At 45.8% G+C, this 16,206-nt stretch overlaps 1 protein-coding gene and 1 non-coding gene across 3 annotated transcripts in view; one reads left to right on the plus strand and one right to left on the minus strand.

Annotated features, from left to right (window-relative positions):
• LOC131672043 (uncharacterized) overlaps nucleotides 1–16,206 on the plus strand; it is an 81,919-nt gene that overhangs the window by 6,600 nt on the left and 59,113 nt on the right. The window lies entirely within an intron of this gene.
• Trnal-uag (transfer RNA leucine (anticodon UAG)) lies at nucleotides 8,770–8,849 on the minus strand. Its single transcript has one exon. It is a non-coding gene; the product is annotated as a tRNA-Leu (tRNA).

Genomic DNA, 16,206 nt, shown 5'->3' on the forward strand with positions numbered 1-16,206 from the left:
AATGAAGAACGAGCGCTTCGCGTGCGGACGAGGAGTCGAGCTAAGAGATCGCGCAAGTACAGTCGAAGACGGAGTAGACTGGGTTCGGGCGCGCGGGCAAACGGGCCATGCATATGGAGCCGTTCTCGCCCAAGGGGCTGGCACGGAAATTGCACGGCTCTCGAGATATTCACTTTGCCGGCGCGCGGCGCCTTTGAGGCCGCGAGAGCTGATAATCTCGCGCGCGGGCTGGATCTTGTTGCGCGCCAGCGAAAGCCATTTGGGGCTGGCTCTCGCTTTCTTATTTCCGCGAGGGCGGCTGCTTTTGCCACCAATTGCTTTGTCGAGGCGCCTCATTTTCTTGCCCCGGGATGAACGAGCTTTTTAATGGCTCGCGATGATTAAGGGCTCTCGGCAGGCTCGCCTGTGGCCCCGGGACCTCGCCGCGCCGAGCCGCTCGTTTTCCCTCCCTGTGCGGACGGCCGCTGACCCAATGGCTTTCGCCTGGCTCGGCCCTGTCGGTTGACCAGGCTAAACAACGATCGGCCCGGGTAAATTGACCGCGCACCGAGAAAAGCTGGCGAAGCCGAGCCGGCGATCGTTAGGCACGGGATCGCGGCCCCGTGGGAGAAAAGAAGCCCGAGAGAGCGAGCAGGACGAGCGAGTCGTGCGGTGCTCCCCTCCCCGCCGCGCTGCCTCCGCTCGATCTACTGCGGTCTGGACAACAGTTTCATCTTGGCGCGAGGGCCGCGAAGCTTTCGCGCGCCGCAGCCTCGCTTTGAATTTCAGTCCGTGGCAGCTGGCTTTCGCCTCGGCAAGGCCTGTGAATATTGCACGGAGTCACGCGAAAACGAAGGCAAAAAGTTGGGCCAATAAACAAAGAAGGGAGAAGGTGGGCCATAAAAGATGGAGCGCTGCGGCGGGGCGCCGCCGGCCGCGCGCCACCCGAAACACGGTCGTTCTCCCTCTCGAGCCGACGGAAGCTGATTCGGAATCGATGCTGGTCCCTTGCATGTATACCTGACGCCCGGCGAATTAGACAGCGCCACGAGTCCGATCGGAGGAAGCCGAGAGGAAGCGAGCCGCGCGGCGCGCGCCCTCGGCTCTCGGCGCCTATTGCCCGCGTAGCTTGCGTGCGAGCCGACTGCTACCCCCGACTACGACTCCGACTCCCCGCCAGACTCGTTAAATATTTAGCCGAGCCGGCGCTTCCGAGTCCTCTCGCCCTTGCCGCCGCCGGCGCCTCCCCTCTTTGCCGGAGCACCGGCACCGGTGCGACAAATGACGGTCTACTCGACGCGTTTGTCGCTTGTTGGTTTTCAGGCGCACAGCGCTAAAAATTGCACGGGTTGACTTGTACCGATTAGCGAGCTTTGTTCCGACTGGCTGCTGCGAACGACGCAGCTAATGTCACTGTTGAACTTGGGCTGTATATATGTTCCTCCGCGTATGCCAGGCCCGTCGACACCACGCCAAGCTTGCGTCAACGTCGCTCCAGCCGGAGACATCGTGCATTTGAATCCCGCAGCTGTTGCGAGATCCCCAATCGCGAAGTAATTGGCAACTGCTCGAAGGGTTACCGAGCTGTCCGCTAATTACAATACGTCGGCCAGACAAGTTCTCGTCGCGTGAAATTGAGCCAGTGGCAATTGGGACGGAACACGCGTTGCACCTCATTCTCGCGCGTGAACGCGCCTGGTAGCGTCAATATCGCCAGTGGATCCGTCATTGCGAGCAATTTGTCGGATATCTGTCGGCCGGTGGACTTTCGCTCGAGTCAGCTGTTTATCGCTGGTCGGCTTTTGTTGCGGAAGCGGGCCCGAGCGACGCGGCGACCCCTCGAAAGTTCGCTGTCGCATTGTGCTCCACGTATAGCTAGTTCGTGGTACGACGATGCTGCCACTCGCAGACCTGCCGACGCCTCGGCTTGCGGCTTGCGACTTGCGTCGTCGTGCTCGATCGGCGGAAATGGCACGACTCGATGTACGAGTAATATCTTCTAAAATCACACACACACACACACACACACATACGAAGCTAGCCTCACTTCTATCTGCCATCTCTCTAATCGCACAAAAATCTGCCTTCTAACAATTTGCTGGACACTTGAGTCTGCCATCTGCCTTTTCTTCCGTCTCTTCTCAAGAGACTGCTACTTACACCATTTCCAAATATTGCAACTAATCTAATATACTGACCTCGCCATCAGATTATTCAATATAATAATTACTCGTCGGTATTTTTCTTTTTCAATATTTTTAGACGAAGACGCTGATATTAAAATCATATATCGTTCATTTTATGAGGTTCATCACTCGAAGAATCTTTGAAAAGTCTATAAAAAGTGTACTCAACATACACTTGAATATTGTATTCACTTGTTTAGCTAGCCTCTTTTTTTCCGGATATAAAACCACGCCTTGAGTTTTCATACAATTTCGTGTATCCCTTCGTGCTGTACGGTATAAGTCCGCTCGAATTTTCTTATATGCAGATACTTATACTGTAATTTTCTTTATATTCGCCAATTATTTACGTCGTCAAATTACACGACAGGTTAGGCCTACTCAAATGACGCGCTATATCTTTGCAAGGGATTGAGGACTCCTTGATATATAAATAAATAAAAAGACTTGCGCAGAACTAACTTCGGGGAAAGTTGCTCAGCTGAATCGAGCGCTTTGTAAAATGACTGGGTTTTCTTTGAATTTCAGCAAGGGCGCGACGGTACGAATGATTACGTGCAACAAGTCTTATTCAACTGAGAGCTAACGCAACAGCGTGAAAATATTATGCACAAATGCGATATTATGCTAGCAATGAATGCCGCTTCGACTTAGCGCGAGTTCAAGCTGCGAGTCGAAAGAATAGCCGGAGGAATTCGCGAGTCTTCTCGGGCGGCGCGGCGGCGAGAAATATCAAAGCTTGAATTTTCCATTGGTCGTGTCACTGCGTGCGCTGTTGAATTACAGTTGTCGCTCAGCGCAACTTGCAAGCCTCGCACATTCAAACCACCCGCATTAAAGGTCTTTCACGTATGCTTATAATTTTTCACCAAGCACAATGCACCTAATCTTAGATTGATCGTAGTTTTAGACAGGAGGCGTCGTTGCAAAGCGTCGTTGCAAGGCGTCGCTACTCGACGAGTAGGAAAAGAAGGCTTAGAGGGCACTCGTAAAGCAACAATTTCATTAGCCGCATGCCATTGTTCGTTCTTTATCATGGTCATTAATGTAGTTATCGAATAAACCGACAAGATTTGAGAGAACGAAAAGAATGAGCCAAGGATAAGCAGCTGAAGCTAAATTAACGTGATGGAAGCAAAATAAAAGAGCCAAAGTTGGAATAAGATTCGTAACATAGCTGTGTAATATAGAGCGAGAACGAATCGAAGGAGCTCACGTAGCTCTGGTCGCGAAATCCGCGGCTCGCCGTGCCGAGCTGAGCGGCCAGCGCGCGCAGATCGCCATCTCGGCGCGCGTGCTGCGCGCATAAAAGCCAAACGCCGGCGAATATCAGTTTTTCTTTGGCGGGCCTCGTAAAACGTCGCCAACTCGCGCTCTCTCCTGACAAGATTTACGGGGATCATTTGAAGCGAGCTTCCCCGGCGACAGTTGCCGCGCGAAGCAGTTTCGATGCGGCGCGTCGAGGCAGCTGCGGCGCTTGAATCGGTGTCGCTCGCGCGGTGATGCGTCACCCGAATAATCGAGCGATGAGTTCGAGTGTAGAGGTCCGTTCGGGCGACTGCCCCATCCGCTGGCGTCGCTCGACGCGAGTCTACGCGCCGCTTTGCCGACAACAGAACTCACAATAGCCAGCTTCGACCGGGCAGTGGCTGCTATCTTGGAGGGGCCGATCTTCGCAGGCAGCTTCTTTGCACTCGACACAGGTTTCGCCTGCTTTCGGCATTTTCTACTAATTAGTTGCGTCAGGCGGGTTCAGCTGCAAGCGGAAATAAGCGTATAGTGCATTATGATCCCCCCGTGTTGCGGTCGAAAGGGGATCGAGTCGCGATTGCCGTCGTAGAGTCGCCGCCACGCACCGCTGCTATTCAATCTAGGTCCAATTTAATTGCATAACCTGCGTGATGCTCGACGAACGACCAACGGTTAACTTTCCAAAGGGATATCGTCAGTCTGTTACTCGATCATAGATTTTCATTAATATTCTGCTGTCTGCTTTGTGTACAGTTGGTCAATGTGAAAATAATCGTAGAGCCGTGAGATCGTTAACGGTGCATCGGGACATGCAAACTCTTGGCTGGCAACGCTATCCAATTTCTGTGTTTCGATGATGCTCAAGTGACGCACAAAGCATCCATTACTCCTTGCTGGTGGTGCTACTGTTGCTGCTGTTGCTGCTGCTCAGTGCTCGCTGCGTGCTCAATTAATCATTAATGACGCCGTATTTATCAGTCAGAGCAACAAGCAAGGCAACTCGATTATACATAACGCGATGCGGCGCTCGTTTCAACCCCCAGCGCATATTGCATTAGTTGAACCGACCGGACTTGAATAATGTTCGCTTGGCTGTTTTGCTGAGAGCCAACCAATCCAGCTTTTTATTTGTTCCGGCTTTGTGTAGCAACGAAAATATCTTTCCATTGGAACCTTGCTTCCGTTACAAGCTCCTGCTATTGTTGTGTACGTATATGCCAATATACTCGGCTGTAAACTCAAATTCGATATCATTCAATCGAAGCTCACCTCGCGATACGCTGTGTAACGTGAGGTTTGTTCCCTCTTTCTTGACTTGCTGCCAATACTAAAAGCTCGAAACAATATTGGATCTCGCGGTCGATTGTACAAATAGTGCGTGCATCACATAAACGCGTGTAGCTCATGCCGTTGTGGCCGAATCCGCTTATAACTATGCACTCGATTACAATCTGCGTGAACTTGATTGATCAATTTTTCGCGCGCCACAGCTACTTAGCCAGACCGATCTGTCTCAGCGCGGCTCAATCTCTCAATAAGTGTTGTTATGTAGGTGTAAAATCGTTAATTACTGCACATGCTCGTGCATTATTCTTGCGAATTGCATTGTGAAAGCTTAATTGCACGCATTGATGGTTGACATCGAAATTGAATGAAAAGAAAATGAATTTTCAGCGCGACTGAACTTCGCGTACTAGTCATTGCCAATACCGTCGATTAATATACCTCATAATTTTTTGCCTGATAACTCCTTTACAATACTGAGACGAAGAAAAAAATGCAGGTACTTTATTGAAATAGGCCGTGGTGGTGCTGATACTCCGGAGCAGTTAATTAAATTCTTAATTAAATTTCTGATTTACCTCTGAATAGCCGGCATTTACATGCGCTTCAATTAAGTGGCTGACAATCGTGCAAATGCATTTGATTATGATCAATTAATAAAGCCTTAATTATTAAATAATCTTGGCTATGCATCGCCACTTGTTTTCACAAGAATTTTCATGGCTGTTCGATACTTGCGGAGACGCCTGATAAACGTTGCGTGCGCAAAACTCGCCGTACTGGAAACATCTGCAAAACTGATTATCAATTTATGAGGACCGTTAAGAGCCGGGCTTCCGCTATAGTCGATCGAGCAAATCGACCGAGGCACGAGAGATGCGAGAAAAAGCTAAATCTATCGGGAGCTCCGAGAGCGAAAGAGCGAGAGGCCGGGAGAAGGAGTGCAAACTGAAAGTGAGTTGACCACGCGTGTGCAAAGTAAATCCAAGTGGCTGAAGCTTGCTATGGCGGATATTAAAATAGTATACATATAGGCAGTGGAAGATAAAGCCGCGCAGCTCGGTTTTACGGGCGTACGTTCAGGTGGGCGCTGCAAGTCGGCTGTAAGCCTACCCAGGGCCAGTCGATACACGCACAACGGCGAGAGCGGGTTCATTCGCCTTTGCTCGCTCGCAGGACGCGCCTCCCTTAGCGCGGCACCCCGATCGCCCGTAATGGCCGCCCGCGCCCCGCGCTTGCAGCCCCCCCCCTCCCGCGCCCCACCGAGCTCGCCCAACCGAATTCCACGATTCCCTCGCTTCTTCTTCGTCGACTTTCGAACGGCTTCCATTGCCGTTGTTCGTTGGCGCCAGTTGCGATCGATGATTCCGCGGATCAGTTGCAAGGGATAAGCGACGGCCGAACGGCGCGAAAGCGCAGCGAATTCAATCAGCGATCGGCGAGCGAGCGAAAGCAAAGCGGGAATAGTTCGGCTTTGTGGCGGCCGCAGGCCGGTCCGATTAAATATTCGCGGAAGAACGCGTGGGCGAGCCTTTGAGCGGCGGATCAGCGATCGGAGAGCGAGCCGGAATCCAGCTCCCGCGTCAAACGGCATTTCGAATGCGTTACGCGCCGAAGATTCATTTGCCTCGGAACCGACTTCCTTTCGTTCTCCCCGACCCAGCCTCTCTCGCCGTATTTTCCGCTCGCGTCGGCGCGCCGCAGCAGCAGCGCGGGCCTGCCGCTTGTTTAATTGGGATTTGCGCGCAATCGAGTTCCGCACCCCGGCACCGATAAAAAAATATATATATTCGGCTTCAATACGCGCGCTTTGTTTGATCCGTCCGGATCGCAATATTTTCCTTTCCGCGACGGTTAGTTAGCTTTCATTGTGTTTCTGGATCATTCACTAATTTCATCGTTTTTTACACACACGCCTCTCTTCTATGATCCAATTATGGATTTTTACTCTTTCTACCTTCAACCCGATTTATTTACCTTCGTAAAAAACAGCAGAGTTTTTTTATTGCTTTGTTTCCTTCGTTAGTCATAAAACATAACAAAGCTTACAATGGCAAATTCACACTGCCGCTGAGTTATTGGTATTTATTGGGAATTTGATTGAATGCCTTTCTTTATAATATAAAAATAGGAACATGAAAAGGTCCATCATAAAAAACAACATAAATTATAAATACCGAAGCATCTCCCCAAAGTCTATCATACAGAAAAAATATTTTCGTATTTTCATATATTTTATAATGCCTGCATTGATATACGACGGAATTAGTACGTCAATAAAATATCATATATTTGAATGAGAATCCAGTATCAAAGGTGCGATAGTATTAGGCAACTTCTTGATCACATTACTTCACAGTTAATCCTGCAAATTGAATGGCATCTTACGTATGCCATTGATCGAATTCATGAAAAACAATGCAGGATGACTCTGATCGCTCGCATTATAACCCTCTTTACCTCTGCACGTTCCATTAAAATTTTCCGAGAACTTATATTACTGCTGATACGATATAGATATATGTACCTTTGAACGGAATGATCTTCGCAAACTGCCTTATCACTCTTAGACAGTTGTGAGAAGTCATTTTGAAACCAGATATGCCTGTGGACCTCTCCTCTGACACTTAATGTTAGATCTAGCGTGCACAAAGACACAAGTAATTCAAGTTAAAATGTGACGCGGTTACGCTGGTCGTCAGTCTTGAACGCAAGGAAATGTACCGGGAAAAGAATAGCAAACAGTTTCTTTTTTTCGCACATGTGAGGATGCATAAAAGGCAGAGCTCGGGGTAGTAATGTTGAAAAGTCTTCCGAAATCCGCTTTGAATTTTCCATCAGCGAGTCGGCATTCTCTGTTTCTGAAATGCTGTCTCTTGTGCGAGTTTGCCTCGGCACAAAAGTCAGGGCAGCAATCGTCGGCGTGCGTAAGCCACGGACAGCACTAATACGAAATCAATTCAAATCACGCCCTTCGTCAGCTGCGACACGATCCCATTGTTGAACTTTTCAATCTATCTCTTTGTCGAGACACACAGCGAGCACTGGCTTACGGAATATCGCATGAGAAAATGCATCCGGCGCCGAAGTTGGCAGTGCCGTAGGCCCGTTTCTCACCGCCGACCGATCTTTGCCCACACCAAAGACGAATGTGCTCGGGCATTCGTCCTGCCGCTCGCCTAGCCTTCAGTTGAAACCTATGGCGTGTTATTTTTGCCGAGCGCCACGCGGACGACGCCAAGTGGATCGCATCGAGGCTATTTCACACAAGCGATAGGAATAATTCGGACAGACAGCCGGAAGAGCTTGCAAGGAAGGGAGCGGATAGAGGACCGAGCAACAGTTGCGGCAGGCAAATGAAATGCGCAGGTTAGGAGGCTGCACTGGCCAATGAGTGTAACTCGCGGCTCGCAGCTAGAACGGCGTGGCCTGGCGTCTGCGCCTGCAGCCGACTACCGGGCGAGCAGGCCACTCCTTATCTAGGCCGCTTGTTCCTCCACTCTGAGTTGGCTCTCAAGTTGGCCGATCGCAGTCGCGTTTTGACGCTTCGAGCGCCTCTCTGAGCAAACTGCGCGCTTTGTTATTCCTTCTTTTGAGCCCACTTTCGCCTCGCTCTTAATCGTTCCAACGATCGCCGGCTCCCCCATTGTCTCAAGCCCTTCGCGAGCAACCCCTGCAGCTTTCGCTTTCAGCGCTGACGTATCCGCCGGCCGCATTCTGACGCCAACGCTCGGCGCCGGCCCAGCCATATACCGCACTGCTCTACGTGCCCTCTTCCGCAAAATTCTTTCCTATCCACTTCTTTTGCTACTAGCAATCACTCGATCAGCCCGATAACCAGATATTCCCTCGGTCGGCTCGAACAGCCGTGTCGCCGCTACCGTGCTTCGTTTAGAATCTAATCGGTAAGGTAGAAATGTGTTATGCCCTAACATATGCTGTCTTCGCGCCCGCTCGACTTTGTATTGCTTTAAAAAAGTTGATAAAGGCGTCGTTTACATTGCCTTTAGAAATGTGCTCGATGAAGTGCAAAACAATCGCTGAGAAAGAGAATGAAAGAAAAAAATTTTGACAGCGGTGGGATTCGAACCCACGCCTTTTCAGACTGGTGCCTAAAACCAGCGCCTTAGACCACTCGGCCACGCTGCCTTGGAAAAATGTCAATTACAATTAGACATGAGATTTGGCCTACTTTATCGAGTAATGTTACAGACAAAGCTGACTGTCCCACTGTAGACACAAGTCACCCGAACGAGTAACATATCCTACGACAAAAGTATTCTTTTACTAGCTTAACAATGTCATTATCAATTCAATTGAGATACATTCTGAAATTAATATTTCAGTTGTAATTTGCATAATTATATCCACGTAGCAAATTGAATTCGAATGTTAAGGCATATCTTTTGAGGCGATGATAACACAGGATAAATGATTTCGACTTGAAATCACAGGGTTCGTTAAACCTGAGACGAAGTAGATGGACGTTGAGTAATAATAGTTGAACGCAGCTGAAGAGAGATTGTAATTGTCCGTGTACAGGCGTGTTGGCTGGTATATTAAAGTATTTTGACGAGACGGTTGAATTCTGCAGACCTCTCTCTCTCTCTCTCTCTCTCTCTCTCTCTCTCTTTCTCGCTCTCTCGAGCAGTACGCGCGTCGAGCTAAAAGCAGCAGAAACGAAAGCGAGTACTGAATTCAGGCGTAACGCCAGACGAGAGGGCCACGCTGAAGTATCTAGTGCGCGCGCACACGCACACGCGCGCGGTTACATATACACACGGACGGTTATAAGCAGACTGAATCCTATTCGCCGTGCGGCGGGATTCAAGGTCAGTGTCTCGTCTCGGCGCTGCCAGCAGCAGGGGGTGGCAGCCGCACCGCGCCACCATCTGAATAGCGCTCCCCTGCTTTATTTCGCTCGAATCCGGAATGAAATACAGTCCCTTTTTCTCTGCATGCTCTAATAGATAATAGATGCGCCGTGTCGTAAATGCTCTAATGAGGGGAAAATACAGAGCGAGCGTTGCCGCGGCGAGGGAACGCACGAATGCACTCCGGACAAGTCGGAAAACACGGGAAATCGGGCTGCTCGGCTAATCCCAACAATCTCCGTATATTCGCATTATCTATTCCTTCTCGTTATTCTTTGCGAGAGCGAGCTTCGTTGCCTTAATTTGGCATGAATACTCGTGGGTATGAGCTAGGCTGAGCAATTTGAATGTGTTGTCGTGGCAAAGACGTCGATCACACAGCAGATCGGAATCGAGGGAGAATACAGTATACATATGTAATGCGCGCCTATCACATTATTGATTTTTCGAGGCTGACAAAAGATTGGAATAGCAGGATATTTGCATTTGCCAGAGAGTCGACGAAACGTAAGATCTTCACAGCGGCTGCGGGAAAGCTCTCCCTCGCTCGTCGGCCTAGCCCTGCACGATAATTTTCCTTCGCGGTCGATCCACTTGTTTTCGCCATTTTCCGCAGTATACCACGCTGCGCTCGTGCAACTCGAACAGCGCTCTCACTGCCCGGCACCATCCAACTGCAAATGCATATCAAATACCATTGCAGCGAGCCAACAGCGAGTGCTTTCAATTCGAATTTACCGTATCGAGTGTGTCGTCCAATTAATGCGGGCTATAGTCGTCAGGCTTCGCGTTAATAAAGCGCGAACCCTATATTGCCTCTGCATTATTACCAACATCGCTATGATGAACAGCAAACAGTCCGTCTAGCATCACGTCGTTTCGATTGATCTTATACATTATACCTCGATACTAATAACCATCATTCGCGATAATTTGGCTACAGATATGAAATATCATCCCGCATAATAGAGAGGCTAAGAGGATTAGTCCCGTAACGCTAAAGAAAGTGTCGATGGATTTAATGCTATAAAATCACCGGCACATTCCATTCGACTCATTGATTGCGTATAAACTAGCGATGGACTTTGATTTCATAGCGATCCAGAGTATGTGGTGAACATACCACTCGAATATTTATCGCCCCCGTGGCCGAGACGTGGAATGGATTCTCGGCTAGTCACCTTTTCACATCATCACCGACCGAAGGGATCAGAAAAAACGTTCGACATCGATGTTAATGGCAGGAATGGTCAGGCAACTTGGCCGAGGGTCTTTTGTTGCACGCGAGAACAGTAATAACACCCAGTACTTAAAACTCGCTCAGACGTACGTCGCCGCGACTCATAAATATTGAAAAGGGCAAAAAGTTTTTCCGAGGGAGTAGGTATGGCGGCCAGGGGTAGGAGGAAGGGGGCGGGGGAGGTGCCGGAAGCAGAAGCTTGAAAAAGTTGCAAGAAAAATCGATCGCAGCCACGGCACGTATACTTGTGGCTCCTGTGCTCCGCGCGGACGTTACGCACGCGAGCTCGCGTGTCGCGATGTCAACAATTTATCGCGCGTATGCTACACGCAGACGCGCCGTTGGCGAGTCATTGGCATTGTACATGCCGCGCGCCTCGATCCAAACGGCTATCGAGTTGGATGTAACATTGGCCGAAATTTGCGATTGAAAAATGAACTGGCCGAGCGCAGTGTCCCGCAATTGAGCTGAACGGATACGAGGAAAAGTCAGTTGGAAAGTAGGACTGAAAGCGCTATTGAAACGAAAGGGCTCGAATAATAACTATCTGGTCAGGCGTCAAGTCGTTGAAGTTTAATTAGCGAGCCTATTGTCTCTGGACGGTGGCAGCGGCGGCGGCGGCGCAGACAGCGGACAGCCAGAGTAGCGAATGTTTCTCTTATCTTTTTCATAGGCTATTCGCTTCCAGAGAACTCTGCTCGATCTCTCGTTCGCCATCTGTAGCTGGAAGGCCACTGAATTGACCAAAGTTGCGGGTCGCCGCGATGCCGTCCACGCGCACTCGCTTTGACTTGCGCTATCAGTCAACAATTTGATTAGCTTTTGCGTGAAGGCGAAAAAGAAGCTGAAAAGCAATTTGGGTCAGATGGGCTCGGGCTGGATATGTATCAGTCTCCGATTGGAAAAAAAGTATTGCAGTGAGATTACCGCATCGCTCTCGATTTGCCTTTTCGCGGCATCCTCTCTCTCTCTTTGCTGGAGAATTGAGTGAAGTTGCATCTCGACGCTTTGATATATCTTGCCCCCCGCCCGGCCCCTCGATCATTCTCTCTCTCTCTCTCTCTCTCTCTCTCTCTCTCTCTCTCGTCGATATTCGATTTTCCATTTTCCATCTGGTGCACGGTGGAAGAGGAAGAGGCGCGACAAAAGCTGCGCGCTTTGTGGAGAGCTATTTCGAAGACGAAGGCGCACGGCCTTTCAGACTTATATACGTGCTTTCTCTCATCTGCTCTGCACGGAAAATGACATTTCACCGCCGTCGCCGCCACGGTATATATTGGGATCTCTGCGGCGCGCACGATGCAGAGCCACTATCCACGTCTGAGGTCGCTACAAATGGTTGTTTGCCAATGGGTCCGCGAGAGCCGGCCTTTTATTACATTCGAGCGTTTTCCAGGCAGAATGCAATTTGTCCGCGAACCGATAAGTGAAGGTTGCTTTTTTAAATTACGATCGTAGTTGAATTAGCCTGCGCACGCCGGACGTCTGCCTTGCTTTTCAAGCAAATGCAATTTGGCCGCGTGCAAAGGATGATGCAGGCATCCATCCGATGACAAGGGACTTAATTGTTGGTTAAGAAATGTCATTGAAAGCCCCGCACAAACGCAGACAGATTTGCGGCCAGGCAGCCGCATCATTAAAATGCGAGTAGCCGGCATGAGCGGCAGCGAGCTAGCTCGCTAGAATTTGCGCTTGGAAATTTGCGGTGGCCTCTCTAAGAGCAAAGTTTCATTAGAGAGCAGCAGCGGCAGCACTAGAAAAATAATCTCGAGCGTGAATCAAGTGGTTTGCTGTGATTCACGCTACGTTGCCGCCGCCGCTGTTCCTTGCTGCCACGAGCTTGCAGCTTTCTTAAAAAACTTTCTTTTGTAGTTTCGTGCGTCCCTCCAAAGCGGAAAAGCGCTAGAAAGAGAACGACGGCATGATTGCGCACTTTCTCTTGCAACTGCACTGACTTTCTTTTGATCAAAAACGTACTTACCGCTGATGAAGTCCCCTTGACTTATGCTCTTTTTATCGAAAACTTTATCTAAGGATTCTGCTATGCACTTTGTTTCAATTTTTACTTTGTCATTTGCTTTGCCTTCATTATGCACACAATCGCCTGATGTTACATAGTTAGTAACAAGACTCCATAATAATGCACTATCGCTGGTCAATGTATATTAACAATTTCTCGTAAATTCGTAGTAAAATTGAATTTTTTTTCTAAACACAAAAATTCTTTAGTTTCTTTAGCGGATTTTAAACAAAAAAGTTTCTCTCTCTCACTATAAGTTACTGAGTATAAACTAAGTAGTGCAACAAAAACACAACAATATATGATTAATCATATTTACTAATTAATTTATTATGAAACTTTATACAATTATATTTCCCACTGGAATATAAAGTTAGTATAAATAAATGAAATTGAAAATATATATCTTCTTTTATAATTAATTGGTTTAATCACTTTTTGCAATTAATATAAACAAAAAATATGATATTTCACTTTATTTTTATTAAATTACCAAATGTTAATGGTAATCAACATCGTATTGTAACCTAAGCAGCTAGAATTGTTTCAAAAATATTTGCAAAACGTCTGCTTTTATATTTAGAATAATCTTATCAAAACATTCCCAGAATGTGATACAGCTTGTATGCAACATTTCTGCAACTGAGTGCAAAACGTTGACTGAACTTCGTGGTAACGCTTCTGAAACAATGAATTCTCGGTCAGTAGTCAAAATTTTTATAAAGATCAAAAATGGTTTGTTTTAGAAGAATTACAATGATGAATTAACATTTTTTATGTGGTTGCAAAAATGTTCCAGAAATGTTGTGTGAATTTTATTTAAAAAAAATATATATTATAAGAAATATTACATGTATAATAATAGACATTCATTACAAATAGTCATCTTTTGCTAAAAGAATTGAACTCCAATGTGCCCGTTCACGCATCTTGAAGTTGATTATGAATCTGATCAATTTTATTATGAATTGATCTCCTCGCCGCAACGAATAATTTGAAAGTGTGTCAACATCATCAGGTCAATCATGACAAGATGATTACTTTTGCCTGTAGAATAGCTCGGAGAACTGCAATGTCATATAGCGGCACGATTGTACGGAATTGATAATAATATTGATATTTACATTGAACAATATTTCAACAATCTTTTCATTATTTATCGGGTCGTACATATTATCGTTGTCTAATGCATTATTATCCTAGTACTAAGGATAATATATCTATAGCAAAAATACACAATTATTTTCGAAATAGTACTATTGATGATTGTTGGTGATGATATAATAACAATAATTATTGGATAGAAAAAGCATTTAAATTTTTACTTCAGTTAGCCGGTTACGCACCGCAAATGACTTTAAAAATAAATGTCAATCTTATTATATATTACAAATTTATAAGTTTTAGGGCTTGTCAATGTTTCATATTTTTAAAATATATCTACACCCGCGATCGTGACTCGCATACGTATAGACGTTCGAAACAGCGAAGATTAGAACACCGCGGCTCCTTTAAAACTTATAAATATTTATTTTTAATTCTCTACATCGATTACAATTATTCCTTTTAAAGAAATTCAAGATTTAGACTACCATTTATCATCCAAAAAAAGTTTCAATTTGATTGATACAGTTTCGACGAAGTTATTCGATTAAGAATATTTTCGCATTGAACTTTCTATTTCAGGGATGAAAGAATTAACCGGGAAATCGCCAAAAATCGATTCGAAAAAATTATAGAGAAGCTGCGCGCAATTAGCGAGGATAGCAAAACTCATTAATAACTCCGTGCAATTGAGTTTTCATTAATAAAAAAATTCTAAAAATTGAACACACTTAGATCAACAGAAATGAATCTACTCAGCATTTAAATTCAGTTTTTATAGAAATGAATGTTAAATCGTTAGAAAAAATTACGCCTGATTTCCCTGTCCAACTAAAATATCATCATAATTATTCGTTAAACAAATAAACAATATTTCTCGTTGCAATGATACACACATCTAAAAAGTCAATCGATAGCATAGATCTACACTTGTGTCTCTCTCAAGAACTTTTACAAGAGCTGTACCGAAAAGAATGGGTTATTTTCTTGAATTTCCTAAATTCGTCAATGTTAACCCTAAATGTACTTTTTAGTTCAGGTAAATCTCGGAGTACTTAAAATCATTGATTATTGCAAAAATAACCCATTCCTATCGGAACACTTCTCACATTGGTATTCTGAGTAAGGTATTGTCTATGTTAACTAGTTTATGTTAAATAAATAGAACACAGTACTTCGTAAGTCTACGTTACCTGTAGTAATATTTCAGAGTCTATTATTTGTTCAGCGACTGATAACATGATGATTTGATTGGATAGAAAAATTGCGCGTGATTTATGCTAACGATTTAATATATTCATTTCTAAAAAAAGTGAATTAAAACGCTTTCTGAAAATTTCAAAAAAGTTCTTACGTAAGAACTTACAGATGTATATTTACAGTTGGCAGTTTTCGTATTACAACGAAATAGACATATATCTATATGTTACGTACTTGCTTGTTGCTGGAAAATTAAAAAATTAGTAAATTCTAGATTCAATAGCCTATCTCGCATGAGGCTTTAATTTTATTTTAAGTGCAAAAGAGAAAAAGGAGCAATAATACTAAAATATATCGACTTTGTCATTAGCAGATAGAGACTTTCGGTCGAGACGTCAGTTCTGAAAAACGATTTTAATCGGTAATGCATCGTAAGTTTCAGGGATTTAGATAAAATTTCGATCTAGATGTATATGATATACCTTTAACAAAGGCCACTCAAATATTGATAAACTAATGTTAACTAAATGTTTATAAAATTCGCCACGCTGTTGCATTGATTGTTATATTTGTTAAAAAAACATGAATGTTAGGGCCAATTTTGCAAGTGGCTAAATATCAGCAGGATATGAAATTGAATATGAACAAATTTAATGAGGCGTTGTTGCGATCAGCTTATTTTTGAATACATGTCAGTTGAGACAAAAGGACAAACAATGTTCGAATACGTAAAAGACTTTTCCAGATATGTCGAGGGTACTCTGTCGGAAAAGGTATGGTCGTATTGACGTCAGTCAAGTTTTGAACACGGGACTTTGGACTTTGAGGACAGTTATACAGACTTGCAAAGGACTTGAGTAGTCAATTTGGGCAGTTTGGGCGTGAACGTCGAACAGAGATTGATCGCTGACGAGTTGTTGGAACATCGTTATGGCGATCGATTGAACATTGGACGCTCAAGTGCGGAATATTGAAAAGAAGGCGTGCTCGAGCTGATGGAGGTAGTGCTTCGAAAATATTAGCGGTAACTCGACAACCCTTCCGTATGAAGCGCGTCGCCATGGCGAC

The sequence above is a fragment of the Phymastichus coffea genome, unplaced genomic scaffold, assembly GCF_024137745.1.
Source record: "Phymastichus coffea isolate CEN01 unplaced genomic scaffold, Cenicafe_Pcof_1.1 PCOF00001, whole genome shotgun sequence".
NCBI lineage: Eukaryota > Metazoa > Arthropoda > Insecta > Hymenoptera > Eulophidae > Phymastichus > Phymastichus coffea.